Consider the following 11,231-nt stretch of genomic DNA (forward strand, 5'->3'; position numbering starts at 1 on the left):
AAAGAACTAATTATTTTAAAGATTTGCATGATCTATTGGTTACTCAGGTTACTGCGCGCAAGCCTTCAAACGCAAAGCTGACAATGTTTGCTCCTGTTCGTACGCGCCACCAAATTACAATCTGCACTATGTCAATCAGCAAATGACAGATTACAAAATTGTGTAGTTCAATTGTTTTTTTCTATTTTGAATTAAACTGATAGAGTATTTATTGGCGCTCTTCGTCACCTGAGAAGGCCTAAGAGAGGAGGTATTTGAAATATCAAAAAAGTCTCCGACATTTTTTGGCACATTGATAATCAAATAATGTTTTGGTCAAGTTTCGCCGGTTAAAATCCGTCAAATCTATTATACATGTAAGTGCGTTGTGGTCAGAGAAAACTGGCAGAGCCAAAAGAACGGGGTTTGCCGTTTACCGTTATCTTTCCAGAGTATAAAAGCAATGATGGGCGTTCGTTTTTGTTCCAGATATTACCAAATCATGATTGTAATCTATGATTCAATGAAAGCTAGCAATAAGTGGCTATTGAAGCTGTGACATTGTTATTAATATATGTAAATATTTTAAACACGCCTGATCCTACCCTTCAGTAGATAATAGCTACATTTTCCGACGAAAATTCTATTTTTTAACGTCACGCTTTATGGAAAACTGAGTCGATAATCAGTTTGCAGGTGACGGGTAAAAGAAATTGCAGAGACTTCTGGCGTGCGAATGAGATGGTCGAGAAATTACATGACAGGTCAGCGTCTCACAGTTAATTTTACATCGTGCTGGTGTCTATGGTCCAGCTGTACGTGAGCAACGAGGAAACGCAGTTCATGACACAACGTTCTTGCTGTCGACTCACGAAGGGGTCACGAAGGACAAAGGAATTGAATAAACATCCCAAAACGTGTAAGTGCTGCTAGTGTAGTTTGGATTGTCAACGCAAAAATTATTCCTGTGTCCAAAATTCGTTTGCTCTCAACAAAACTAACTTAGTGTACAGACATACTGCTCCTGCAAATATAACCCATCACCTGTTGTTACAATGTCTCTCACAATACCACTCAATGCAACGAAATTGTTTGCAAATTGGTATTGATAATTTCTTGTTAATTTGTAGCTGTTATTCTCAACTATTTGAGCGATCATGAAGAACGAGATTCCAGTGCATTTCTTTCAAGCAACAACTCTTAAGTTTATCTTTATATTTTTATTCTATTGTGTTCTTCTTATCACACTATATTTTCGAATTTTTAGCGCCGCAAGCCCCTCCCCCTGCTTGCTCCCCTCGTTTACATTGTGTACATGACATCATGATTTATCTAAACTAAATTTAGTACTTAGTAAATTTCTCTCTGTCCAGGTCACAGTTACACACAAGTTTAGCAATAGCTATATTTAATACACCCAGGAATTATAATTTTAGAATTTTATGATTTCTCAGTCAAGCAATACAATGACTAGACACTTCTATTGACCGAGAGCAAAAAAGTCAGAAAACTGAGTTATCTCAGAAATCCAGTCGTGTAATTTTCATCACGGCCCTCCTCAGGGAGTACTGATATCCCTTCCAGTGGTACCAGTTGATACCATTACCGAAAGGAGAGAAACTGTTGTGACGGTAAACGCCTTCCAAACTAAAATGTGGTGTTCCAATTTGATAAAATTCAGAGTAAATACTGAGAACCACTTCAAAAATGGCTACTTTTTCGGTGTAAAATAGAAACCTGTCTCGGAGAAAAGTTATTTTTACGTTGCAGGCTTGGAAGTTTCGTTGGAAATGAGTGCAAAATTGGCCTAAAGTGAAACGTAGAGCTTAGACGGAAATCTATGATTGCCATTTAATTCCAAAGACGATATTTGCAATATACTAAGAATCTTAAACTGGTGTTAAAACTCAGAGGAAAAGTTTCCCTGTTTGCAAGGAATGAAAAAATTCTTCCAAGCAATTTCCTATTCTTTATTTGAACTGAAATGTAATGTTTAAGTCACGCATAAGAAACCAAATGATTTTTTTGAATTTCTTGTCTCGAGAGGTACCTCCATAGAAAACGATTCAAAATTTCTGATCCCCCAAACAACACAAGAGAGGATTCAAAATTTCCGATCCCCCAAAGAACACTAGAAAGGGTTCAGAATTTCTGATCTCCCAAAGAACATTAGAAAAGGTTCAGAATTTCTGATCCCCCAAAGAACACCAGAAAGGGTTCAGAATTTCTGATCCCCCAAAGAACACTAGAAAGGGTTCAGAATTTCTGATCCCCCAAAGAACCCTAGAAAGGGTTCAGAATTTCTGATCCCCCAAAGAACACAGGGGAAGATTCAGAATTTCTGATCCCCTGCAAAGCCAGTGTTACATCCAATGTAGCCGCATTAAATCATAACACTGAAGACAGGGTTTAGATCTTGCTGCCTGCCTGAACAATGTCTAATCAAAATATTTTTTCTTCATAACAATATTCAATGAGAAATTTTATACAAATATAGCATAATTCTTAACAGATTCCATACACTCAGATTATACTGAGAGAGTGATGAAGAACAATTTTCTTCACAGCAGTCTATTAATATAAGTAACTGTAAACATCACACATTGTATTACAATGATCTATGCACTTCAAAATTACAGTAGCTGTAAGTTTAAAAAAACAATATCAAACAGTACCTAAGAGGATAGGAAAGTTCAGAATTGATCAAAACAGTAAGATTACTCAAACTGCACAACTGTAGGCACAAATGCAGACTCCACTTTCTCTGTCAGAATTTGCCCACCTTATGTGAAAGAAAAATTTCTAACAATTTCTGTTTAACATGGAAACAAGGCACCTCACTGTTATAAAACAAAAAGAGCGTTCAGGAACACTACAGTACATTACAGGGATGACAATTAAAGACTGCAATATACATGAACATTTAAATTTGCAGTTGATACATTTAAGTGGGTCAATGTACTCTACATACATGTATACAGTGTCCTCCAAAAACCTGTTGTCATATAGCAGAGGCCATGGACTTTAGCTTTGCCCAACTCGTTTTTACATCTTCAATCTAACTTTTTGAGTGGGCTACCAGTTCATTCACACTTCAGTTACACAACCAGTTTAACCATGCTCAAAGGAGAAGAGTGTGGGTAAAATTGTTTTTATAAAGACCTGACAGATATGGATGCAAGTATTGTAGCTAATGCTACAAGCAATTCTATTCTTTCTTTTTTAATTTGGCATACTCATCTTGGAGATGTTTCCTGGTAGCTGGCAATAGTTTGCTGTCCTCAGTTAAAGAAGCCCTCCCAAAAACAATCATATCTTATTACTAGTTTATTACTAACTTCATGCTACTTGCAACTATCTCATTCCTGGTTGAGGGATGCAAATCTCTATTCTTTTTTCTATCCAAGAGGTTTTGTAGATAGAGGATAGCTATCTTTGACATGGCTTAAAGCTAACTAATATCTATCTATCAGATAGTTAGGACTAGCTAAAAACTAGCTTCCTGTGTAGATAGTCAACAGATACTTAGATGGCCTATCTATCCACTAACTTGTCTATCCAAAAACCACCACTAATGTAGTAAGCCAAAACCTAGGCTTTCTGAAGACTAGTCCTTACATTGAACAATAAAACACTATCCTATCTAGTAAAAAGATAGCCTATCTGAAAACTACCCATCACTCATATCGCACTGTGATAACCTACCCAAAACCCAGAGATAGTAAAAAGACAGCAGCCAATCTAAAAAATTATCCATCACTCATGTACATGCAGCACTTTAATATTTACCTGACCAAAAGCTTTCTTAGTCACAGGTGGTGAAACTATAGCTAACTATTGAAAACTCTTCATTATTCATTTTATATGGATCTTTGATAACTGCTCTTCAAATCCTAAACCTAAGTGAAATCTCTGTATTTACATAGGAAAATGTATAAATAACTAATAGTTTTATCTAAACCTGCTACAGTTGTACATTAAAATTTAATACCAAAAACCAGGCACATCCAGATGCAAAAGGAGGACAAAATCTGGCTGGAAATGAGTTTCCATTATGTTGCGATTTATCACAAAACTTACTTAAATTTAACATATATCTTTCTAAAATCCTGTTTGAAACACTTCTCAGCTACTTAAATTGGAGTCTAGTAAATGTTTACATTCTTCAGTAAATTTTCATGAAATGTAAACAGATTTCATGACCGGAAAAGCACAAAATATTCTTGACATGAATTTCAAATTTCAATTACAGTAATTTCTTCATGAAAGTATTTTTTTCAATTAATTTTATCCATGAATCATGGGTTTTTCAAATTATGGCAAGACTTATGTACAAAGGTCTGGAAGTGGTTAAAAGTAATTTTCCGTAACCTAGCTGTGAATTATATCTGCTGTTCTAAATAACCTCTATTTGCATAAAGAAATGCCAAATTATAAAGGACCTTTGGAACACTGCCCAATTAAAGAGAACTTCAACCACCCTAATGAAAATAACATCAGTCTTTTGCAACTCAAGTAATAAGTGGCAAACAAATGGTCTTGATAATGTAATATGCACATCTAACATAACCTCAAGAGCACCACCATCAACCTGAAAATCAAAAAGGTGAAGGATGTTGCTTTTTGATATCTTGTGTTTTAGGTGTTGTATACTACATATGTATGCCCAGTTGATCCTAGACAAGATATACACCAGATATATAAGAAGTATATGTAAACTACATGAGAGAGCTCACATTTATTGCACTTATTGTACTTTTACAATGAATGATTTTCCCAACACGAAATTGTTCGTATATTGTTGCGTTGAATACAGTTGCTTTCATAACTCCTTTAGGAAATGAACATTTGTATTCACGAAATCAACAAGACTTAACAGTGTGTTAAAGCATCTGCATCTTCTGTAATCTTCCACGATCAATTTAACCGGCCAGAACGTTTCCAGTATTTTAAGAACCGTCACAAATTATGCAAGAAAATCAGTTTACCTTGGAAAGCTGCAGGAACCATAACCTTTCTGTAAACCTGACGAGTGTAAGAGAAACCGCCAGCTGCTGGCAAATAGTTTGATTGCCACACTGTTTTGCCGACGAAACTTCATACTTTTCCACCTTTACTGGGATTTGACTCAACTGGAATAACAACGGACATCTGTAAACAATTTGTGACTGCTTTCCAACGTAGAGCAAGGCTATATAATAACAGAGAGCTTTGTTATCGAATCCTAACAACATTGACCACGATCTTTGCCCGCCATTTTTGTGTTTCCGTCCGATCCCATAATCCTTCGGTCAATCTGATAAATGAATACTTTTGACCAGCAGATTCCCTTTCCAAAGGAGTCGGTTATTTGCGCGCAATTTCGAATCCAACATTGTCAATAGCAGCAAGAAGCATGGAATGATTTGTCCAAGTTCAAATGAGTATCTTGGTTGCTTCGGTGAAAGAAAGGCAAGTCGCAGAAAAGTAAGTATATCATAACTGTTGCTCAACATTACAGTTAGCTGCTCAATCTTTGAATCGAAATCAATGTTGTGGCTGAAGAAATTTCGTTGTTATATTTATTTCGCGATCACTGAAACACAAGAAAAACGTTTGTTCTCCTGATTTTATTAGCACCCGTAACGAAGAAATTATTCACACGCATTTCCTATGTATGAAATGCTTGCATAATAGCTTGTTAGTGTGCTTTTTGAAGAGGTAACTTAAAGTTTACACTGAATTGATTTGAAGCTACAGATCACGCTCGATACACTTCACTACCGCATTGCCTACATACTGCTCACTATTCTTTACAAAAGAATACACTCCCGATCAATTGATTAATGAAAAACAATGTTAATTCTATCGCTATTTATAAGAATATTTAGCTTCAATTGCTTCATTGCAGAGCAGAGGGGAAAAAAAGGCAAGAATAGCGGCCCTCAATCCGAAACGAACACATTAAAGCAGAAAACGGAGGTGGCGCAGACGGCAGCTGAGTCCTGATTAAAATTCTTGTTATCTTTGATGTGGACTTTAAACAACAGCTCGTAATTCTGGAGCCTAAATTCATATCTTTTTGAATTGAAAATAAAACCTTTCACTGTCCGAAATGAAACTGCAATTTTTGTCTCGATCCTTTGGCGTGGTTTCAAATCGTTATTAATAATGAACTAGCTGTGAATATTTCATTTGTGTACTTTTCTGATGCCCTTTACTCTGTGATCCTTTTGTCTGTAATGTGTTTAAAGTTACTATCCAATCGTTACTTTTTAGCTATCAGACATCTAGTTAATTTCTTGTGAATTATAAATAGACGGCCATTTCTGTCCTGTCACCTGACAAGGGGGATCAGAAATTCTGAATCCTTTTAAGAATTATGGGTAGATGACCGTTTTGTTCTGATAAGTTATGCACTGGGGGATCAGAATTTTTGAATCCCTTTAAGTCATGTGGGATCAGAAATGCTGAAATGTTGTAGAATTATAAGTCGACAGCTCTTTCTATCATTTGGTGGGGGAGGGGGATCAGAAATTCGCAATACTTTTAGAACCATGAACAGATAGCCGTTTTTGTCCCGTGAGGTGATGGGGATCAGAAATTCTGAATGCATTTAGAATTATAAATAGATGACTGTTTTGCTCTGACGGGTTGTGGACTGGGGATCAGTTTTTTGAAACTATTAAAGTCTTGGGGGATCAGAAATTCTGAATCCTTTTAGAATCATAGATGGATGACCGTTTTATTCTGATAAGTTGTGGGCCGGGAGATCAGAAAATCTGAATCTCTCAAAAAAGGTAAGCGCGATGGGTGCACGATCTTTTTTACATTAAATTGTACATTTTGGTGAAATTGGATGTATTGTCCCTGGCGGACTCAACTGAACACTTCTTTTTCTCCTTCCAATAAGCCAAAACCTTTCGGAAACACAAACTTTTTCGGCATCAAATACCGGTACCCTTCGGAATTTTTCCAAATTGGAATGCCACATTTTAGTTTGGAAGGCGTTGGTAGATGCCATTCAGGTTAGATCTGTGACACGCGTTGTACCACCAGGCTCCGTGATAAATACTGGCACAGTTCTTGTGCGATCTGTCATTATCTTGATCTTTAGTGGAAAATGGTTGACCATGATGAAAACAGAGGGAGTCACCTGCGGTCCCTGAGACATAAAATAATCAAGTAATGAGAAGGCGGTGATATACAGTAGCAAAAGATTCCTTGCATTAAAACAAGTCGTATTCTGTAATTTAGGTCATTTTGTCTCATTCTTTTGTCTCCTTTTGGCAAAAATGTCAATATCAGATGTTTTGGAGGCCTACTACTAAACGTACATAACTTTCATAAACTGCTTGAACAAAGTTGTTTTGCAAAGAAACGGACTTTGTTCGATGTAATCTTAGTTTTCTGGCAGTTTGAAGGCCATCTTATAATTTAGCCAGTGAAGCTTTCATTTCTTACTTATGGAGTTTTCCTGCTAGTTTTAACTTCATCTAGGCATACATACCGTTAAAAATGAAATCTACTCTTCAAGTCTTTTTGATTCAACTCGAACAAGAAAGGACAATGAGTAACGTATCTGGGCATAGTCCAGTCCCTGAACTCTCCCTTTCCTGCGGGTTGAACTCAGCTGCGAGAAAATAGAGTCCAGGACATTCTCGTCCCTAGGGCCTCCGTTTCTTTTGATCACGTGGTCGGCGAAATGGAGTGCTCTGGTAGTAGCAATTACCGGATGTCCGTAAAATTACAGACATCCGGTAACGCATGTGTAATTTTTGCTCGCATATCTGCTCGTGCTCAGAAACTAATCCTGAGGGAGGGGAGAGAGGTATAGAGTGCATTCTTCAGTGTTAACAGATAGGACTTCAAAGAAGTGTTGACGTAGGTTTTCACTTCGCTGAAGTTAGGTGACTTAGAGTAACAAGTGGACAGAAAGCCGCCTTGAATGCAGTCTCTTCAAAGACGATTGCAAGCTTGTCTAATATTTCACCAACGGGTGCATTTTGTGGTGGACCGTCTAGAAAAAGCAGGGATTGATAGCCGTGTTCTTGTCGTTTCTTCTCTTCATATTGGATGAAATAAAGAACTTTAAAGAGCGAGGTGCAGTTGTTACAGTCAAACCAAATGTTCTTTTGATGGGAACTTTGCAAAATTCCGCCGCAACATTGGTATTTGATTGACAGTTTGAGTCGAGCAAGTTGCAATCCGCGCAAGCAAGTCGCGCCGTTCTCAAATATCATCTAAAGAGCAGTTTGCGAATCGAAATTCTTACTGTGGCTTATGATGGCTAACATACATTATAATCGTACCACGACGCTTGAGAAAAGGGAGAAAATAATTGCCCTATGGGCGTCTGGCTCAAAACAGACACAAATCGCAGAAGAAGTTGGATTATCGCCCCAAACGGTAATCCAATATTGTAAACAAATTCCTTTGAATTTGTAGAATACTCTAAACTTATTAAACCTAGCAGTTACACATCAGAAACCAGGCAAGCACTCGTTGGGAACGGAATATGTGCGGCCGCCAATGCTCCATCTCCTGTCGACATTGATAAATGTTTGTAAAGAAAGATCTTTGTATGATATTTACGGTTTTTGTTATTTTAGCGTTTCTTGCACTAGCCGTTCAGGTTGAGATATTGGCAGCGAAACTGTTCTTTGTAAATTGCGCTTAAATCAACAAAATAATGTCAGGGAAGAGAATCAACGTAAAGTCGCACGAAAGCGGCAAAAGTTTACCAGAAATAGAATGCACAAACGAGAAAGCAAGCGAATAAATGAATTTTGAAGTAACCCGACTAAAGTTCATCAGATACGACAGTACTTTTTTCGTTCGCAGAATGTATCCTTAACAATCTACAGTTTTTATGCTGCGCTCAAAGACATCCGTTTAACATTGTAAGACTGCTAGTTTTTCCTGAAACGATCTCGCCGACTCAACCGTTCAACCGTTTGCGAACTTTGATTAACCGTTCAACCGTTTAAGCTGTCCGTTTGTGGACTTTGGTTAACCGTTTAACGGTTCAAGCTATCCGTTTTTGGACTTTGGTTAACCGTTTAACGTTTCAAGCTAACCGTTTGTTTTTTTGGTTGACCGTCTAACGCTTTAAGCTATCCGTTTTCTAACTTTGGTCAACCGTTTAAATTTTTTGCTATCCGTTTAAACTGTTATGGAAACCGTTTTAACGCTTGAGTTAGCCGTTTAGTATCCGTTTAGAACCGTTTTTCTAGACCGTTTAACGAAAAAGCGTTAGTATCCGTTTTCCCAAAGAAGGTCACATTTGCTGGTCGTCAACGCCTTGAAGAAACGGTACAGCTTTTTTCACGCGATCGAGAAGATCTTGGTAGTTGCTCAGTGGCTCATCCACCTATAAACTCGCAACTGTCTTCAAAATATTGAAGTAACACTTGAGACATTTTGGACAATCTCAACGAGTTCTCGTCACGAGGTACCAAATGAACTGAGCAACTTGCTTACGCAGGTTGCAACTTGCTCGACTCAAACGTTCAATCAAAATACCAATGTTCCGGCGGAAGTTTGCAAAGTTCCCATCAAAAGAACATCCGGTTTGACTGTAAAGCTCTCAAGCAAAGTAATTAGGATACCACATGTAATACGTCTATCGATGACACGGTAAATTTTTTTTATGGGCACTGTTACCGCCGAAGAACAGTATTTTATATTTGTGTTATTTTGATCGTGACGTTTCGTGTCAATGACATGCATTAGCTTGCAAAGCTTTGTAACCACCCGGACGAACACACATGGGACTGATTTTGTAAAAACTTGGACGTATCTCTGTTCATTAAAAAGTGTTAAATCAAATTTGTTGTCATCATGCGAGTTCATTGGGGACTAAAGAAGTAGCGTTAACATTTTATGGTCCTTGAAAGCCGGATTGGAACGAGCGAATCGAAGAATTTGGTATTTGGTGTGGCAAAGAGTCTGGAATCTGGTATGCCGGAATCGACCGAAGCGACTGATGGTGGTCGCCATTTTGGCCATTTGGATTCAGCTCGTACAGTGAGTACTAACATTGTTAATTTAAAAAACAAACGGGCAGCCGTCAAAAGAAGGGTCACGAACACGTTGAAGAAATTTGAGTCCACCATCGAACAGTATAGTCGAAAAGCGATTATACGTGGATATGTCAACAATTTGCAGGAATAACTTGACGAAGCGAAAGGCCTCAATGATGAACTCGTCACAGTGATTCCAGAGAACGAGCACGAAGCGGCAATAGGTTGGTATGAAGAACAACTTGATAGAGTCGAAGACGCTAAACTACAGGCCAACGCACATCTTGACGATCGGGCAGAGGAAAGTCCTAGCGGATTAAGCTCGGCGAAATCATGGAAAACTTCTTCGACAGGAAATGTCTCCCAAGCGGCCGAAATTCGCGCCAAAATTACTTCAGCAGAAATTAAAGCAAAACAACTTGCCTTGGAGGAACAGCGAAGAAGAGAGGAGTTCGAAAAACAACTGGAGGTTAAAAGGAAACTTGAACTTGTCCAAGATGAAGCTCAATGGCTAAAATTCATGGCTGAAGAAAGAAGAAAGACTCAGGAAGCCAAGGACGAGGCTGCACGCCTCGCAGCAGAAGCAGCAGTGTTGGAAAAGGTACAAAATGAAGTTAATGATCCGGAAGCTTTGTCTAATCGATTGCTTGATTTTGAGGATGATTCATTGAAATTTATTCCATCATTTAATCCTGATGAACCGTTACCCGTAATTCCTCCACCACTCCCTGGTTTGTTGCAAGGAACTGGAGTAAATCATGGAACTGCATTGCCACCTGAAAACTCTACAAAAGTTGTTACACCTTCACCTTTGTTACAACAGCCAAAGTCAGCCGTGTCATTTATTGCACCTCAGGGCACGAGAAAACCTAATGAAACATCGCCTGTGTATCACTCGTGGATTTGAGATTTACAAAGTGGAGTACAGCATCCAGCTTTAACTAGTACGGACAACCGGAAAACAACCATTTGTGGTCATTCTACTCGTGATTCTCTTCCTAAGTTACACCTAAGCAAGTTTGATAGTGACCCTTTACACTGGTCTGATTGGTCGTCAATGTTTAAATCAATTGTTCATGATGCTAATCTATTCCTTAATGGCAAAATGCAACATCTTCAGAACTCTGTTATTGGTAAAGCTAAGGCTGCAATTGAAGGATATGGTTACAGTGTAAGGAATGACCTTAAATGGAACGATCATGTCGATAATATCACTACGAAAGCGTCTCGACGAATTTACTTGCTTAA

At 38.1% G+C, this 11,231-nt stretch overlaps 2 long non-coding RNA genes across 2 annotated transcripts; one reads left to right on the plus strand and one right to left on the minus strand.

Annotated features, from left to right (window-relative positions):
- Nucleotides 1-2,513: 2,513 nt before the first annotated feature.
- Nucleotides 2,514-5,262, minus strand: LOC149106800 (uncharacterized). The gene is made up of 2 exons (XR_016210047.1): nt 4,968-5,262; nt 2,514-4,570 (listed from the first exon to the last, which is right to left on the minus strand). It is a non-coding gene; the product is annotated as an uncharacterized LOC149106800 (long non-coding RNA).
- Nucleotides 5,263-5,291: 29 nt separating this feature from the next.
- On the plus strand, nt 5,292-6,085 carry LOC149106801 (uncharacterized). Its single transcript, XR_016210048.1, has 2 exons — nt 5,292-5,445; nt 5,870-6,085. It is a non-coding gene; the product is annotated as an uncharacterized LOC149106801 (long non-coding RNA).
- Nucleotides 6,086-11,231: the final 5,146 nt, after the last annotated feature.

The sequence above is a fragment of the Orbicella faveolata genome, unplaced genomic scaffold (genome assembly GCF_042242905.1).
Source record: "Orbicella faveolata isolate gen_17 unplaced genomic scaffold, um_ofav_v1 contig_3, whole genome shotgun sequence".
Lineage (NCBI taxonomy): Eukaryota > Metazoa > Cnidaria > Anthozoa > Scleractinia > Merulinidae > Orbicella > Orbicella faveolata.